Source organism: Salmo salar, chromosome 14, assembly GCF_965601325.2.
Source record: "Salmo salar chromosome 14, fSalSal1, whole genome shotgun sequence".
Taxonomy (NCBI): Eukaryota; Metazoa; Chordata; class Actinopteri; order Salmoniformes; family Salmonidae; genus Salmo; species Salmo salar.
The window spans coordinates 43,484,657-43,502,500 of NC_138304.1; the positions used below are offsets into that span (position 1 = coordinate 43,484,657).

The 17,844-nt window shown below is 50.4% G+C and overlaps 1 protein-coding gene across 1 annotated transcript in view; it reads right to left on the reverse strand.

Annotated features, from left to right (window-relative positions):
• kcnab1b (potassium voltage-gated channel subfamily A regulatory beta subunit 1b) overlaps window positions 1-17,844 on the reverse strand; it is an 83,071-nt gene that overhangs the window by 13,695 nt on the left and 51,532 nt on the right. The gene's annotated exons all lie outside the window — the stretch shown is intronic.

The following is a 17,844-nucleotide window of genomic DNA, read 5'->3' on the forward strand; positions in this document are numbered from 1 at the left end:
TACAACAGAGCACAGGTACTCACAAGACCAACGGACATGGAACAATAATCAACAAGGACAATGGAGAACAGAGGGCACATATATAGACATACTAATCAAGGGGAATGGGAACCAGGTGTGAGTAATGAGAGAAGACAGTCCGGGGTTGGTGGTAAGGATCCAGTTCAGTGACACCTAGAAGGCCGGTAACGTAAACCTCGGGAGCTTGTGAACGGAATGAACATCAGTACCCGGGGGAATCCGTGACAGTACCCGCCCCTCTGACGCGCTGCACCAGCAGCGGGACGACACCGGACTCGGGGACGACCACAGTGGGACGACACCGGACTCGGGGACGACCACAGTGGGACGACACCGGACTCGGGGACGACACCGGACACGGGGACGACCTCTGGGAAGCGGTGTGGGTTGGTCATGGCGCCGACAGTGTAAATCCCTGGTCAGTGAAGCGTCCAGGATGTCCACCGCAGGAACCAAGCACCGATCCTCTGGGCCGTACCCCTCCCAGTCAATGAGGTACTGAAGACACCCCGCCCGACGCCTCGAATCCAGGACCTCACGGACCAAGGAGGCCAGACCTCGCTCGAAGTCCAGAGGAAGAGGCGGGGCGTCACTGGGTCCAGCCTCAGCAAGGGGACCAGGCATCACTGGCCTGAGGAGAGACACATGAAAGTTGGGTTAATGCGGTAATCAGCAGGGAGTTGCAAACGGTACACTTCTGGTCAAAAGTTTTAAAATACCAACTCATTCAATGGTTTTTCTTAATTTTTTACTATTTTCTACATTGTAGAATAATAGTGAAGACATCAAAACTATGAAATAACACATGTAGTAACCAAAAAAGTGTTAAACAAATATATTTTATATTTGAGATTCTTCAAATAGCCACCCTTTACCTTGATGACAGCTTTGCACACTCTTGGCATTCTCTCAACCAGCTTCACTTGGAATGTTTTTCCAACAGTCTTGAAGGAGTTCCCACATATGCTGAGCACTTGTTGGCTGCTTTTCCTTCACTCTGCGGTCCGACTCATCCCAAACCATCTTAATTTGTTTCAGGTCGGGGGATTGTGGAGGCCAGGTCATCTGATGCAATCCTCCTTCACACTCCTTGGTCAAATAGCCCTTACACAGCCTGGAGGTGTGTTGGGTTATTGTCCTGTTGAAAAACAAATGATAGTGGGACTATGCCCAAACCAGATGGGGTGGCATATCACTGCAGAATGCTTTGGTAGCCATGCTGGTTAAATGTGCCTTGAAATGTAAATAAATCACTGACAGTGTCACCAGCAAAGCACCCCCACAACATAACACCTCCACCTCCATGCTTCACGGTGGGAAAAACACACATGGAGATCATCCATTCACCTACTCTGCGTCTCACAAGACACGGTGGTTGGAACCATAAATCTCCAATTTGGACTCCAGAACAAAGGACAGATTTCCAACGGTCTAATATCCATTGCTCGTGTTTCTTGGCCCAAGCAAGTTTTTTCTTGTTATTGGTGTCCTTTAGTAGTGGTTTCTTTGCAGCAATTCGACCATGAAGGCCTGATTCACATAATCTCCTCTGAGCAGTTGATGTTGAGATGTGTCTGTTACTTGAACTCTGTGAAGCATTTATTTGGGCTGCAATTTCTGAGGCTGGTAACTCTAATGAACTTATCCTCTGCAGCAGAGGTAACTATGGGTCTTCCATTCCTGTGGTGGTCCTCATGAGAGCCAGTTTCATCATAGCGCTTGGTGGTTTTTGCGTTTGCACTTGAAGAAACTTTCAAAGTTCTTGAAATTTTCTGTATTGACTGAACTTCATGTCTTAAAGTAATGATCGACTGTCGTTTCTCTTTGCTTATTTGCGCTGTTCTTGCCATAATATGGACTTTCTTCTGTATAGCACCCCTACCTTGTCACAACACAACTGACTGGCTCAAACGCATTAAGAAGGAAAGAAATTCCACAAATTAACTTTTAACAAGGCACACCTGTTAATTGAAATGCATTCCAGGTGAAGCTGTTTGAGAGAATGCCAAGAGTGTGCAAAGCTGTCATCAAGGCAAAGGGAGGCTATTTGAAGAATCTCAAATATAAAATATATTTTAATTTGTTTAACACTTTTTTGGTTACTACATTATTCCATATGTGTTATTTCATAGTTTTGATGTCTTCACTGTTATTCTACAATGTAGAAAATAGTATACAGTTGAAGTCGGAGGTTTACATACACTTTAGCCAAGTACATTTAAACTCAGTTTTTCACAATTCCTGACATTTAATCCTAGTAAAAATTCCTTGTCTTAGGTCAGTTTGGATCACCACTTTATTTTAAGAATGTGAAATGTCAGAATAATAGCAGAGAATGATTTATTTCAGCTTTTATTTCTTTCATCACATTCCCAGTGGGTCAGAAGTTTACATACACTTAATTAGTATTTGGTAGCATTGCCTTTAAATTGTTTAACTTGGGTCAAACGTTTCGGGTAGCCTTCCACAAGCTTCCCACAATAAGTTGGGTGAATTTGGCCCATTTCTCCTGACAGAGCTGGTGTAACTGAGTCAGGTTTGTAAGCCTCCTTGCTTGCACACACTTTTTCAGTTCTGCCCACAAATTTTCTATAGGATTGAGGTCAGGGCTTTGTGATGGCCACTTCAATACCTTGACTTTGTTGTCCTTAAGCCATTTTGCCACAACTTTGGAAGTATGCTTGGGGTCATTCTCCATTTGGAAGACCCATTTGCGACAAAGCTTTAACTTCCTGACTGATGTCTTGAGATGTTGCTTCAATATATCCACATCATTTTCCTTCCTCATGATGCCATCTATTTTGTGAAGTGCACCAGTCCCTCCTGCAGCAAAACACCCCCACAACATGATGCTATCACCCCTGTGCTTCACAGTTGGGATGGTGTTCTTCAACTTGCATCCCCCTTTTTCCTCCAAACATAACGATGGTCATTATGGCCAAACAGTTCTATTTTTGTTTCATCAGACCAGAGAACATTTCTCCAAAAAGTATGATCTTTGTCCCCATGTGCAGTTGCAAACTGTAGTCTTGCTTTTTTATGGCAGTTTTGGAGCAGTGGCTTCTTCCTTGCCTTTCTGGTTATGTCGATATAGGACTCGTTTTAGTGTGGATATAGATACTTTTGTACCTGTTTCCACCAGCATCTTCACAAGGTCCTTTGCTGTTGTTCTGGGATTGATTTGCACTTTTCGTACCAAAGTACAGTCATCTCTAGGAGACGGTGTCTCTTTCCTGAGCGGTATGACAACTGCGTGGTCCCATGGTGTTTATACTTGCGTACTATTGTTTGAACAGATGAACGCGGTACCTTCAGGCGTTTGGAAATTGCTCCCAAGGATGAACCAGACTTGTGGAGGTCCACATTTTTTTCTGAGGTCTTGGCTGATTTCTTTTGAAATTCCCATGATGTCAAGCAAAGAGGCACTGAGTTTGAAAGTAGGCCTTGAAATACATCCACAGGTACATCTCCAATTGATTCAAATGATGTCAATTACCCTATCAGAAGCTTCTAAAGCCATGACATCATTTTCTGGAATTTTCCAAGCTGTTTAAAGACACAGTCAACTTAGTGCATGTATACTTCTGACCCACTGGAATTGTGATACAGTGAATTATAAGTGAAATAATCTGTCTGTAAACAATTGTTGGAAAAATTACTTGTGTCATGCACAAAGTAGTTGTACAAACCGACTTGCCAAAACCATAGTTTGTTAACAAGAAATTTGTGGAGTGGGTAAAAAAATAGTTTTAATGACTCCAACCTAAGTGTATGTAAACTTCCGACTTCAACTGTAAATAAATAAAAACCCTGGAATGAGTAGGTGTTCTAAAACTTTTCACCAGTAGTGTACACACCTCATTAACCCTCCTCAGGACTTTAAATGGCCAAACAAACTGCTGGCTCAGCTTCCACCATGGCAGGCGGAGGGACAGGTTCCCGGGTGGAGAGCCAGACCCAATCACCTGGAGAGAAAACAGGCGCCTCATTGCGGTGGCGGTCGGCCTGTTCCTTGTGCCGACGCACAGCCCGATGGAGACGAGTGTGCGCGGTGTTCCAGATCTCAGCGCGCTGAAACCACCGCAGGGGCCTCGGTCTGGCTCGGATGCCAAGGTGCAAGGACCGGCTGATACCCCAACACGCACTGTAAAGGAGTGAAGGAGTGGCGAAAGGAATTCTGAGCGTACTCAGTCCAAGGTAGAAAATCTGCCCACTTCCCCGGCCGGTCCTGACAGTAACACCTCAGGAACCTGTCCACTTCCTGATTGACCCTCTAACACCTGCCCATTTTCTTGAGGACGGTACCCAGAGATGAGACTGACCAGAAGACGTGCGTAAAAAGAGCTTCCGCAGTTTGGATGGCCGATGGGAGCCCAAGCAGAGGAAGGAGGTGACAAGCTTTGGAAAACCGATCCACAACGATGAGAATGGTGGTGTTCCCCTGGGAGGGTGAAGGTCAGTGATAAAGTACACCGAGAGGTGAGACCAGGGTCATTGTGGAACCGGCAGGTGAAGGAGCTTTCCATAAGGGAGGTGTCTGGGTGTCTTAGACTGGGCACAGATGGAGCAGGAAGAGACATAACCCGGACGTCCCAAGCCAAGGTGGGCCACCAGTACTTCTCAGTCAGGCAGGCGATGGTACAGCCTATCTCACGATGACCCGACAACGGCACCGTGTGTGCCCAGGTAAGGAGTCGTTCCCGCACACCTGTGGGCAAGTAGGCGCGGTTCTCCGGGTACTGTGTAGGTGCGGATTCCGTATGCAAGGCCTGCCGTATGTCGGCGTCCACGTCCCACACCACTGGCGTGATGATACAGAATGAAGGGATGATGGAGGTCTCCTCTCCTTGGCTCTCTGCGCCATAGAGGCGAGACAGGGCCTCTGCCTTCACATTCTTCGAGCCTGGCCTATAGGAAGCGTGAATTGGAACCTGGTGAAGAATAGAGCCCACCTGGCCTGTCTCGGGTGTAGCCTCTTCGCTGCCCTGATGTACTCCAGGTTGCGGTGGTCCGTCCACACCAGTATAAGGTGTTTGGGCCCCTCCAACCAGTGTCTGGTTGGGGAGCAGTGGTGAAGCATGCCTTCAGTGTCTCGAATGCCCGCTCCGCCTCCGCCATCCAACGAAGCCTCTGGGGACCTCCTCTCAGCAGGGAGGTAAGAGGCGCGACCACAGTGCTGCAGCCCCAGATGAACCTCCGGAAATGGACTGCTTTCACGGAGTTGGGGATGGGCCATGACCTGACTGCACTGACGCGTTGCTCCTCTGTCTCCACTCCCTCCATGGATATGAGGTAACCCAAAAAGGACAAGGCTGCTGGAATTTTTTTTCTTTATTGTTTAACATATAGATGATGCTCTAACAGTCTTCCCAGCATAGACCTGACCAACGAGACATGCTGGGCACGGTCAGCAGAATAGACCAAAATATCCTCTACTGTATATAAACCACAACGCCCCTTCCCAGCATGTCCTGAAACACTTAGTAAATAAAGGCCTGGAAGACTGAATGAGCATTAGACAGGCCAAAGAGCATTACGAGATACTCGTAATGCCCCGTGATTTTGGAAAAGGGCGTTTTCCATTCGTCGCCTGCACGAATGCGCACCAGATTGTAGGCGCTCCTCAAGTACAGTTTCGTGAAGTACTGCACCCCGTGCATTTGTTCAATGATGGTTGGGATGATGGGTAAAGGATAGCTGAACTTAACGGTGGCTTTATTCAGTCTTCGATAATCAATGCAGGGGCGCAGTCCTCCATCTTTCTTCTTAACAAAAAAGAAGCTTGAGGAGGTTGGTGACGTAGAGCAGTGGATAAAACCCTGCTGGAGGCTCTCCTGTACGTAGGTTTCCATGGCCTCGGTCTCCGCATAAGAGAGGGGGTAGACGTGTCCTCTCGGGAGGGCTGTATCAGACAGTAGGTCAATGGCACAGTCCCAGGGGAGATGAGGAGGCAGGTGTGTAGCCTGGTTCTTAGAGAAAACCTGATGCAGATCCTGGTATTCCTCCGGTAAATCCACTTGAGGGGTGTGGTCCGGAATTTCCACCATAGTGGTGTTGACAGACACCGCGAGACACCTCCCCGGATTCTTCCTTCTCCAATGCACTGCCTTGGGCAAACGTGCAGAGCCCACCTCCATTGGCTCTGGCCATGGAGCAGGTGTAGCCATAGGCTCCGGATTCCGCGCAGGTCTTTGTCAGGACCGCATGAGGTTGTCCAACTGAATCGCCATGCTGATGAGCTGGTCGAGTGACAGGTTGTCATCATGGCAGGCTAACTCCATCTGTACCTCCTCCCGCAGTCCGCTGCGGATAACGGTGACCAAAGCCGACTCGTTCCATCCGGTGGAGGCCACGATAGTCCGGAACTCCAGGGCGAACTCCAAGGCGGTCCTAGATCCCTGGCGTAGTCGGAGTAGGCACTCACCCTCCCCTTGGCCCTCCACAGGATGATCAAACACCGAGCGGAAGAGGAGGGTGAAGCGCTCGTAGGACTCGACCTCGGATCCACCCGTCTCCCAGACCGCGGCACCCCAGTCCAAGACCCGTCTGGTCAGTGCCGAGATGACGGTGGCAACCCTGTCTCTCCCGGAGACAGCCTCGGCATAGCGAGCGAGGTACAGGTCGCATTGCAGAAGGAATCCCTTACATCTTGCTGGGGCACCATCAAAGCGCTCTGGGGAGGGACAGGGGTATTCCGCGGACCGGCTCAGATGGGACGGAGGCAGGTAGTGGGGTTGTGGGAGCTGGTGCTGAATTTTTTTATTTTATTTCACTACCCAAAATAGCGTACATCATGAACATGATGGGGACGAAGCCCCAAAAACAAACATATATATATATATATATATATATATATATATATATATATATATATATAATATATATATATATATATAACACAGGGCTGTAACCCAAACAAAGAGCGAAGTGTAAACTTCTAATAAATACACGTGACGAGACCCGTAATAACAAGTGCACACTAACACGGTAACACGCAAGGCTATACAACAGAGCACAGGTACTCACAAAACCAATGGACTCAGAACAATAATCAACAAGGACAATGGAGAACAATAATCAACAAGGACAATGGAGAACAGAGGTCACATATATACACATACTAATCAGGGGGAATGGGAACCAGTTGTGCGCAATGAGAGAAGACAGTCTGTGGGTTGGTGGTAATGATCCAGTTCAGTGACGCCTAGAAGGGAATGAGCAGCAGTACCGGGGGAATCTGTGACAGTTTAAGCCTTATCCTTCCACGCAGGTGTTTGTGAACAGAGTGAGACGCCTGTCCTTGAGATTCCTGCTGCAGTAAGCCATCACAATAAAGCTGGGGTGAGACAGGAACTGAGTCATCTATCCTGCCTGGCTGCTTCAATGTCTTATAGGATGACAAACCAAGGACAGACTCACCTCACTCCACGCACTTGTGGACACATTTGTCTCTGTTTCTTTCTCTTTTAATCCACCCTCTACCTTTCTTTCTTTCTTTCTTTCTTTCTTTCTTTCTTTCTTTCTTTCTTTCTTTCTTTCTTTCTTTCTTTCTTTCTTTCTTTCTTTCTTTCTTCTTTCTTTCTTTCTTTCTTTCTTTCTTTCTTTCTTTCTTTCTTTCTTTCTTTCTTTCTTTCTTTCTATCTCAACCTATCTCCCTCTTATCTCTCTCTCTGAATGACTAAGCCAGGGCAGACAGATACAGGAATATACATACGGAGGCTCCATACACAGAGTGTTGTGAATTCATTGGATATGTTTAGAGGACTGAAAATATGGTTTTATTTGTGCTGCTGAGGGAGGGAGGGAGGGAGGGTGGGTGGGTGGAAAAAGAGGGATAGATGGATGGATAAAAACCCTGTTTATGCTTCTTTTGATGAGTCAACCTGTCTGCCTGTCTGCCTGTCAACATGTTAACCTGTCTGCCTGTCAACCTGTTATCATATCTGCCTGTCAACCTATCTGCCTGTCAGCCTGTCTGACAGTCAGCCTGTCAACCTGTCAGCCTGTCAACCTGTCAGCCTGTCTGACTGTCAACCTGTTATCATATCTGCCTGTCAACCTATCTGCCTGTCAGCCTGTCTGACAGTCAGCCTGTCAACCTGTCAGCCTGTCAACCTGTCAGCCTGTCTGACTGTCAACCTGTCAGCCTGTCTGACTGTCAGCCTGTCAGCCTGTCTGAATGTCTTTTCATCTTTATCTGTTTGTGTTTCCATTTGTGGCCCTGTTAATATTGTGTTAATACAATATTGTCTTAAACTCATAGGTGCAAGAAGAGAGATCCGTGGAAACAAATATGGTTGGTCTCTTACTAGACTCCCAGTTCCATAGCGATACATATTACAGGAGTAGCGTACTGTGCAGGAGGCGGTTGCTATCCTCATGATGAAGGCTGTGATGCTGAAACACACTGGTTTTAAATAGTATATTCCAACAGTATATTGAATATTTCTCCTACGTCTGATCTATCACTGCAGACTTCTTTGTCCAGTCCAGTTCTTCATCATTCGCAATGTATCACTTGGACCATGCTATTGGCAGTGTGTCTGAGGGGTTTTCCAGTGACGTAGCTGGCCTCTAACCCCACAGCAAAACTATAATCTGTAATTGACAGAAAAAACGACTGTGCTGAAGTAAGGAGGAGGATACTGCATTGCATTGTGGCAGGTTTGGTATTAATGACGTGTGTTGCCCTTTGACTCCGCTCTGCCTACTGTAGATGTATATGTATATATATATGTATATATATGTAGATGTATATATATATATGTAGATGTATATGTATATATATCTATATATATGTAGATGTATATATATCTATATATATGTAGATGTATATATATGTAGATGTATATATATATATATGTATATGCATATATATGTAGATGTATATGTATATACAGTGAGTGAAAAAAGTATTTGATCCCCTGCTGATTTTGTAAGTTTGCCCACTGACAAAGAAATGATCAGTCTATAATTTTAATGGTAGGTTTATTTGAACAGTGAGAGACAGAATAACAACAAAATAATACAGAAAAACGCATGTCAAAAATGTTATAAATTGATTTGCATTTTAATGAGGCAAATAAGTATTTGACCCCCTCTCAATCAGAAAGATTTCTGGCTCCCAGGTGTCTTTTATACAGGTAACGAGCTGAGATTAGGAGCACACTCTTAAAGGGAGTGCTCCTAATCTCAGCTCGTTACCTGTATAAAAAAGACACCTGTCCACAGAAGCAATCAATCGATTATTCGCAAATGGAAGAAACACAAAAGAACTGTCAATCTCCCTCGGCCTGGGGCTCCATGCAAGATCTCACCTCGTGGAGTTGCAATGATCATGAGAACGGTGAGGAATCAGCCCAGAACTACACGGGAGGATCTTGTCAATGATCTCAAGTCAGCTGGGACCATAGTCACCAAGAAAACAATTGGTAACACACTACGCCGTGAAGGACTGAAATCCTGCAGCGCCCGCAAGGTCCCCCTGCTCAAGAAAGCACATATACATGCCCGTCTGAAGTTTGCCAATGAACATCTGAATGATTCAGAGGACGGTGAAAGTGTTGTGGTCAGATGAGACCAAAATGGAGCTCTTTGGCATCAACTCAACTCGCCGTGTTTGGAGGAGGAGGAATGCTGCCTATGACCCCAAGAACACCATCTCCACCGTCAAATATGGAGGTGGAAACATTATGCTTTGGGCGTGTTGTTCTGCTAAGGGGACAGGACAACTTCACCGCATCAAAGGGACAATGGACGGGGCCATGTACCGTCAAATCTTGGGTGAGAACCTCCTTCCCTCAGCCAGGGCATTAAAAATGGGTCGTGGATGGGTATTCCAGCATGACAGTGACCCAAAACACATGGCCAAGGCAACAAAGGAGTGGCTCAAGAAGAAGCACATTAAGGTCCTGGAGTGGCCTAGCCAGTCTCCAGACCTTAATCTCATAGAAAATCTGTGGAGGGAGCTGAAGGCTCGAGTTGCCAAACGTCAGCCTTGAAACCTTAATGACTTGGAGAAGATCTGCACAGAGGAGTGGGACAAAATCCCTCCTGAGATGTGTGCAAACCTGGTGGCCAACTACAAGAAACGTCTGACCTCTGTGATTGCCAACAAGGGTTTTGCCACCAAGTACTAAGTCATGTTTTGCAGGGGGGCCAAATACTTATTTCCCTCATTAAAATGCAAATCAATTTATAACATTTTTGACATGCGTTTTTCTGGATTTTTTTGTTGTTATTCTGTCTCTCACTGTTCAAATAAACCTACCATTAAAATTATAGACTGATCATTTCTTTGTCAGTGGGAAAACGTACAAAATCAGCAGGGGATCAAATACTTTTTTCCCTCACTGTATATGTATACATCTACATACACAGACACACAGACATATTATTACAATCACAATAAAAAAACTAAATAGATTCACTCAAAAGAAATCTGCCCATTCACCCCAGAATAATATCATCCATGGGGATTTCATTAGGCACACAGAAATCTCTCACAGTCTCATATAATTATTCGCTGCTAACAACAACTCGAGCCTCCTGTACTATATATAGAACGAAGCTCTTGACGTTTAAAGCTCAGAAGAACCCCAACTAATATTGACCAATCTACAGGAAGCCTGAGGGTTATCTCCTAAAATGAATTAAATCATGTTAACCTGTTTCATGTGTTGGGATGGGAAGCCAGTGTGTAAATAGTGGGTTAACCTGTTTCATGTGTTGGGAGGGTAGGCAGTGTGTAGATAGTGGGTTAACCTGTTTCATGTGTTGGAATGGGAGGCCAGTGTGTAAATAGTGGGTTAACCTGTTTCATGTGTTGGGAAGGTAGGCCAGTGTGTAGATAGTGGGTTAACCTGTTTCATGTGATTTAATCCTGGGGATTTTATGGGTGATTCACCTTGTTTTGCTTCAACAGCAACAGATGACAGCAACTTACTTTAATGTAGTGATGAATATCACATGATGTACAACCATGATACATGTAGTGAATCAGTCACTGTGTTAGTGCTGGAAGGCAGTGACAATCTAGTGATTCAGTCACTGTGTTAGTACTGGAAGGCAGTGATAATCTAGTGATTCAGTCACTGTGTTAGTGCTGGAAGGCAGTGACAATCTAGTGATTCAGTCACTGTGTTAGTACTGGAAGGCAGTGATAATCTAGTGATTCAGTCACTGTGTTAGTGCTGGAAGGCAGTGACAATCTAGTGATTCAGTCACTGTGTTAGTACTGGAAGGCAGTGATAATCTAGTGATTCAGTCACTGTGTTAGTACTGGAAGGCAGTGATAATCTAGTGAATCAGTCACTGTGTTAGTACTGGAAGGCAGTGATAATCTAGTGATTCAGTCACTGTGTTAGTGCTGGAAGGCAGTGACAATCTAGTGATTCAGTCACTGTGTTAGTACTGGAAGGCAGTGATAATCTAGTGATTCAGTCACTGTGTTAGTGCTGGAAGGCAGTGACAATCTAGTGATTCAGTCACTGTGTTAGTACTGGAAGGCAGTGATAATCTAGTGATTCAGTCACTGTGTTAGTGCTGGAAGGCAGTAACAATCTAGTGATTCAGTCACTGTGTTAGTACTGGAAGGCAGTGATAATCTAGTGATTCAGTCACTGTGTTAGTACTGGAAGGCAGTGATAATCTAGTGAATCAGTCACTGTGTTAGTACTGGAAGGCAGTGATAATCTAGTGATTCAGTCACTGTGTTAGTGCTGGAAGGCAGTGATAATCTAGTGAATCAGTCACTGTGTTAGTGCTGGAAGGCAGTGATAATCTAGTGAATCAGTCACTGTGTTAGTACTGGAAGGCAGTGATAATCTAGTGATTCAGTCACTGTGTTAGTACTGGAACGCAGTGATAATCTAGTGAATCAGTCACTATGTTAGTACTGGAAGGCAGTGATAATCTAGTGAATCAGTCACTGTGTTAGTTCTGGAAGGCAGTGATAATCTAGTGATTCAGTCACTGTGTTAGTGCTGGAAGGCAGTGATAATCTAGTGAATCAGTCACTGTGTTAGTACTGGAAGGCAGTGACAATCTAGTGATTCAGTCACTGTGTTAGTACTGGAAGGCAGTGATAATCTAGTGATTCAGTCACTGTGTTTGTACTGGAAGGCAGTGATAATCTAGTGATTCAGTCACTGTGTTAGTACTGGAAGGCAGTGATAATCTAGTGATTCAGTCACTGTGTTAGTACTGGAAGGCAGTGATAATCTAGTGATTCAGTCACTGTGTTTGTACTGGAAGGCAGTGATAATCTAGTGATTCAGTCACTGTGTTAGTACTGGAAGGCAGTGATAATCTGGTGATTCAGTCACTGTGTTAGTACTGGAAGGCAGTGATAATCTAGTGATTCAGTCACTGTGTTAGTACTGGAAGGCAGTGATAATCTAGTGATTCAGTCACTGTGTTAGTACTGGAAGGCAGTGATAATCTAGTGATTCAGTCACTGTGTTAGTACTGGAAGGCAGTGATAATCTAGTGATTCAGTCACTGTGTTAGTACTGGAAGGCAGTGATAATCTAGTGATTCAGTCACTGTGTTAGTACTGGAAGGAAGTGATAGGAATGCCTATGGTATCACAGCTGGGTGTGTGTGAGAGAAAGTATGTGTGGGCGTCTGTCTGTCTTTCCGTCTTTGTGTCTGTCCTCCCACCACCCTGCCCACCTATCCGTCCATGTGTCTCTCAATCAGCCAATCAGTCAATCTATGAGTATAATATCTGGTACGGTATGGGTACATCTGAAGAGACAGCATTGTCTGGTGTTGGCTGTAGGGCAAAGACAGTCTAGCGATCTTTCTTAGAACATTTTTGCCGTAGGGCCCGTCTCACAATCATCAGCGACTCTGGGTGACAGGCTCATGCTGTGTACTGTAAGTATGACAGATTGGTCTGGCCCCCTGGTGGCTTGTTTGGGGCTGAGGGAGAGAGAAGGATCAGAGCTTAGACAGAACAGTAGGTTCTGTCTATCCACTCCAAGAAAGAGAAGGGGGTTATAGAGTGATGTAGTCAATGTGGAATCCCTAGCTAGTTAGCTGTGTGATCCACTCTGTTACACACAGAGAGAGAGAGAGAGAGAGAGAGAGAGAGAGAGAGAGAGAGAGAGAGATGCTGTGTGTACATGCCTGTGTGAGTGTGTTCATTTGTGTTTGTTTGATTGTGTGTTTGTACATGTGAATGTCTGTGTGTGCAAGCAAAACAAAATTAGTGCCAAAGTAAACCAATCACAATACCATCAATAACTCCCTCCCTGACAGTCTCAGCCCCCACTCCATCCCTGCCAGTCTCAGCCCTCACTCCATCCCTGCCACTCTCAGCCCTCACTCCCTCCCTGCCAGTCTCAGCCCCCACTCCATCCCTGCCAGTCTCAGCCCCCACTCCATCCCTGACAGTCTCAGCCCCCACTCCATCCCTGACAGTCTCAGCCCCCACTCCATCCCTGCCAGTCTCAGCCCCCACTCCATCCCTGTCAGTCTCAGCCCCCACTCCATCCCTGACAGTCTCAGCCCCCACTCCCTCCCTGTCAATCTCAGCCCTCACTCCCTCCCTGCCAGTCTCAGCCCCCACTCCATCCCTGCCAGTCTCAGCCCCCACTCCATCCCTGACAGTCTCAGCCCTCACTCCATCCCTGTCAGTCTCAGCCCTCACTCCCTCCCTGCCAGTCTCAGCCCCCACTCCATCCCTGCCAGTCTCAGCCCTCACTCCCTCCCTGCCAGTCTCAGCCCCCACTCCCTCCCTGCCAGTCTCAGCCCCCACTCCATCCCTGCCAGTCTCAGCCCCCACTCCATCCCTGCCAGTCTCAGCCCCCACTCCATCCCTGTCAGCCTCAGCCCTCACTCCCTCCCTGCCAGTCTCAGCCCCCACTCAATCCCTGCCAGTCTCAGCCCCCACTCCATCCCTGTCAGTCTCAGCCCTCACTCCCTCCCTGCCAGTCTCAGCCCCCACTCCATCCCTGCCAGTCTCAGCCCCCACTCCATCCCTGACAGTCTCAGCCCCCACTCCATCCCTGTCCGTCTCAGCCCCCACTTCATCCTTGCCAGTCTCAGCCCCCACTCCCTCCCTGCCAGTCTCAGCCCCCACTCCCTCCCTGCCAGTCTCAGCCCCCACTCCATCCCTGTCAGTCTCAGCCCCCACTCCATCCCTGTCAGTTTCAGCCCCCACTCCATCCCTGCCAGTCTCAGCCCCCACTCCCTCCCTGCCAGTCTCAGCCCCCACTCCATCCCTGCTAGTCTCAGCCCCCACTCCATCCCTGCCAGTCTCAGCCCCCACTCCATCCATGACAGTCTCAGCCCTCACTCCATCCCTGCCAGTCTCAGCCCTCACTCCATCCCTGCCAGTCTCAGCCCTCACTCCATCCCTGCCAGTCTCAGCCCCCACTCCATCCCTGACAGTCTCAGCCCCCACTCCATCCCTGTCCGTCTCAGCCCCCACTTCATCCTTGCCAGTCTCAGCCCCCACTCCCTCCCTGCCAGTCTCAGCCCCCACTCCATCCCTGCCAGTCTCAGCCCCCACTCCATCCCTGACAGTCTCAGCCCTCACTCCATCCCTGTCAGTCTCAGCCCTCACTCCCTCCCTGCCAGTCTCAGCCCCCACTCCATCCCTGCCAGTCTCAGCCCCCACTCCCTCCCTGCCAGTCTCAGCCCCCACTCCCTCCCTGCCAGTCTCAGCCCCCACTCCATCCCTGCCAGTCTCAGCCCCCACTCCATCCCTGCCAGTCTCAGCCCCCACTCCATCCCTGTCAGCCTCAGCCCTCACTCCCTCCCTGCCAGTCTCAGCCCCCACTCAATCCCTGCCAGTCTCAGCCCCCACTCCATCCCTGTCAGTCTCAGCCCTCACTCCCTCCCTGCCAGTCTCAGCCCCCACTCCATCCCTGCCAGTCTCAGCCCCCACTCCATCCCTGACAGTCTCAGCCCCCACTCCATCCCTGTCCGTCTCAGCCCCCACTTCATCCTTGCCAGTCTCAGCCCCCACTCCCTCCCTGCCAGTCTCAGCCCCCACTCCCTCCCTGCCAGTCTCAGCCCCCACTCCATCCCTGTCAGTCTCAGCCCCCACTCCATCCCTGTCAGTTTCAGCCCCCACTCCATCCCTGCCAGTCTCAGCCCCCACTCCCTCCCTGCCAGTCTCAGCCCCCACTCCATCCCTGCTAGTCTCAGCCCCCACTCCATCCCTGCCAGTCTCAGCCCCCACTCCATCCATGACAGTCTCAGCCCTCACTCCATCCCTGCCAGTCTCAGCCCTCACTCCATCCCTGCCAGTCTCAGCCCTCACTCCATCCCTGCCAGTCTCAGCCCCCACTCCATCCCTGACAGTCTCAGCCCCCACTCCATCCCTGTCCGTCTCAGCCCCCACTTCATCCTTGCCAGTCTCAGCCCCCACTCCCTCCCTGCCAGTCTCAGCCCCCACTCCATCCCTGCCAGTCTCAGCCCCCACTCCATCCCTGACAGTCTCAGCCCTCACTCCATCCCTGTCAGTCTCAGCCCTCACTCCCTCCCTGCCAGTCTCAGCCCCCACTCCATCCCTGCCAGTCTCAGCCCCCACTCCATCCCTGACAGTCTCAGCCCCCACTCCATCCCTGACAGTCTCAGCCCCCACTCCATACCTGTCAGTCTCAGCCCTCACTCTCTCCCTGCCAGTCTCAGCCCCCACTCCCTCCCTGCCAGTCTCAGCCCCCACTCCATCCCTGTCAGTCTCAGCCCCCACTCCATCCCTGTCAGTCTCAGCCCCCACTCCCATATCTGCCAGTATCAGCTCCCACTCCATCCCTGCCAGTCTCAGCCCCCACTCCATCCCTGCCAGTCTCAGCTCCCACTCCCATCCCTGCCAGTCTCAGCCCCCACTCCATCCCTGTCCGTCTCAGCCCCCACTCCATCCTTGCCAGTCTCAGATCCCACTCCCTCCCTGCCAGTCTCAGCCCCCACTCCATCCCTGTCCATCTCAGCCCCCACTCCATCCCTGTCAGTCTCAGCCCCCACTCCCTCCCTGCCAGTCTCAGCCCCCACTCCATCCCTGCCAGTCTCAGCCCTCACTCCATCCCTGTCAGTCTCAGCCCCCACTCCCTCCCTGCCAGTCTCAGCCCCCACTCCCTCCCTGTCAATCTCAGCCCTCACTCCCTCCCTGCCAGTCTCAGCCCCCACTCCATCCCTGTCAGTCTCAGCCCCCACTCCATCCCTGCCAGTCTCAGCTCCCACTCCCTCCCTGCCAGTCTCAGCCCCCACTCCATCCCTGTCAGTCTCAGCCCCCACTCCCTCCCTGCCAGTCTCAGCCCCCACTCCATCCCTGTCCATCTCAGCCCCCACTCCATCCTTGCCAGTCTCAGACCCCACTCCCTCCCTGCCAGTCTCAGCCCCCACTCCATCCCTGTCCGTCTCAGCCCCCACTCCATCCCTGTCAGTCTCAGCCCCCACTCCCTCCCTGCCAGTCTCAGCCCCCACTCCCTCCCTGCCAGTCTCAGCCCCCACTCCATCCCTGTCAGTCTCAGCCCTCACTCCCTCCCTGCCAGTCTCAGCCCCCACTCCCTCCCTGCCAGTCTCAGCCCCCACTCCATCCCTGTCAGTCTCAGCCCCCACTCCCATCCCTGCCAGTCTCAGCCCCCACTCCATCCCTGCCAGTCTCAGCTCCCACTCCATCCCTGCCAGTCTCAGCCACCACTCCATCCCTGCCAGTCTCAGCCCCCACTCCATCCCTGCCAGTCTCAGCCCCCACTCCATCCCTGTCAGTCTCAGCCCTCACTCCCTCCCTGCCAGTCTCAGCCCCCACTCCATCCCTGCCAGTCTCAGCCCCCACTCCATCCCTGCCAGTCTCAGCCCCCACTCCATCTCTGGAAGTCTCAGCCCCCACTCCATCCCTGACAGTCTCAGCCCTCACTCCCTCCCCTGCCAGTCTCAGCCCCCACTCCATCCCTGACAGTCTCAGCCCCCACTCCATCCCTGACAGTCTCAGCCCCCACTCCATCCCTGACAGTCTCAGCCCCCACTCCCTCCCTGCCAGTCTCAGCCCCCACTCCCTCCCTGCCAGTCTCAGCCCCCACTCCATCCCTGTCAGTCTCAGCCCCCACTCCCTCCCTGCCAGTCTCAGCCCCCACTCCATCCCTGTCAGTCTCAGCCCCCACTCCCTCCCTGCCAGTCTCAGCCCTCACTCCATCCCTGCCAGTCTCAGCCCCCACTCCATCCCTGCCAGTCTCAGCCCCCACTCCATCCCTGTCAGTCTCAGCCCTCACTCCCTCCCTGCCAGTCTCAGCCCCCACTCCATCCCTGCCAGTCTCAGCCCCCACTCCATCCCTGCCAGTCTCAGCCCCCACTCCATCCCTGCCAGTCTCAGCCCCCACTCCATCCCTGCCAGTCTCAGCCCCCACTCCATCCCTGCCAGTCTCAGCCCCCACTCCCTCCCTGCCAGTCTCAGCCCTCACTCCATCCCTGCCAGTCTCAGCCCCCACTCCATCTCTGGAAGTCTCAGCCCCCACTCCATCTCTGACAGTCTCAGCCCTCACTCCCTCCCCTGCCAGTCTCAGCCCCCACTCCATCCCTGCCAGTCTCAGCCCCCACTCCATCCCTGACAGTCTCAGCCCTCACTCCCTCCCTGCCAGTCTCAGCCCCCACTCCCTCCCTGCCAGTCTCAGCCCCCACTCCATCCCTGTCAGTCTCAGCCCCCACTCCCTCCCTGCCAGTCTCAGCCCTCACTCCATCCCTGCCAGTCTCAGCCCCCACTCCATCCCTGTCAGTCTCAGCCCCCACTCCCTCCCTGCCAGTCTCAGCCCTCACTCCATCCCTGCCAGTCTCAGCCCCCACTCCATCCCTGCCAGTCTCAGCCCCCCCCCC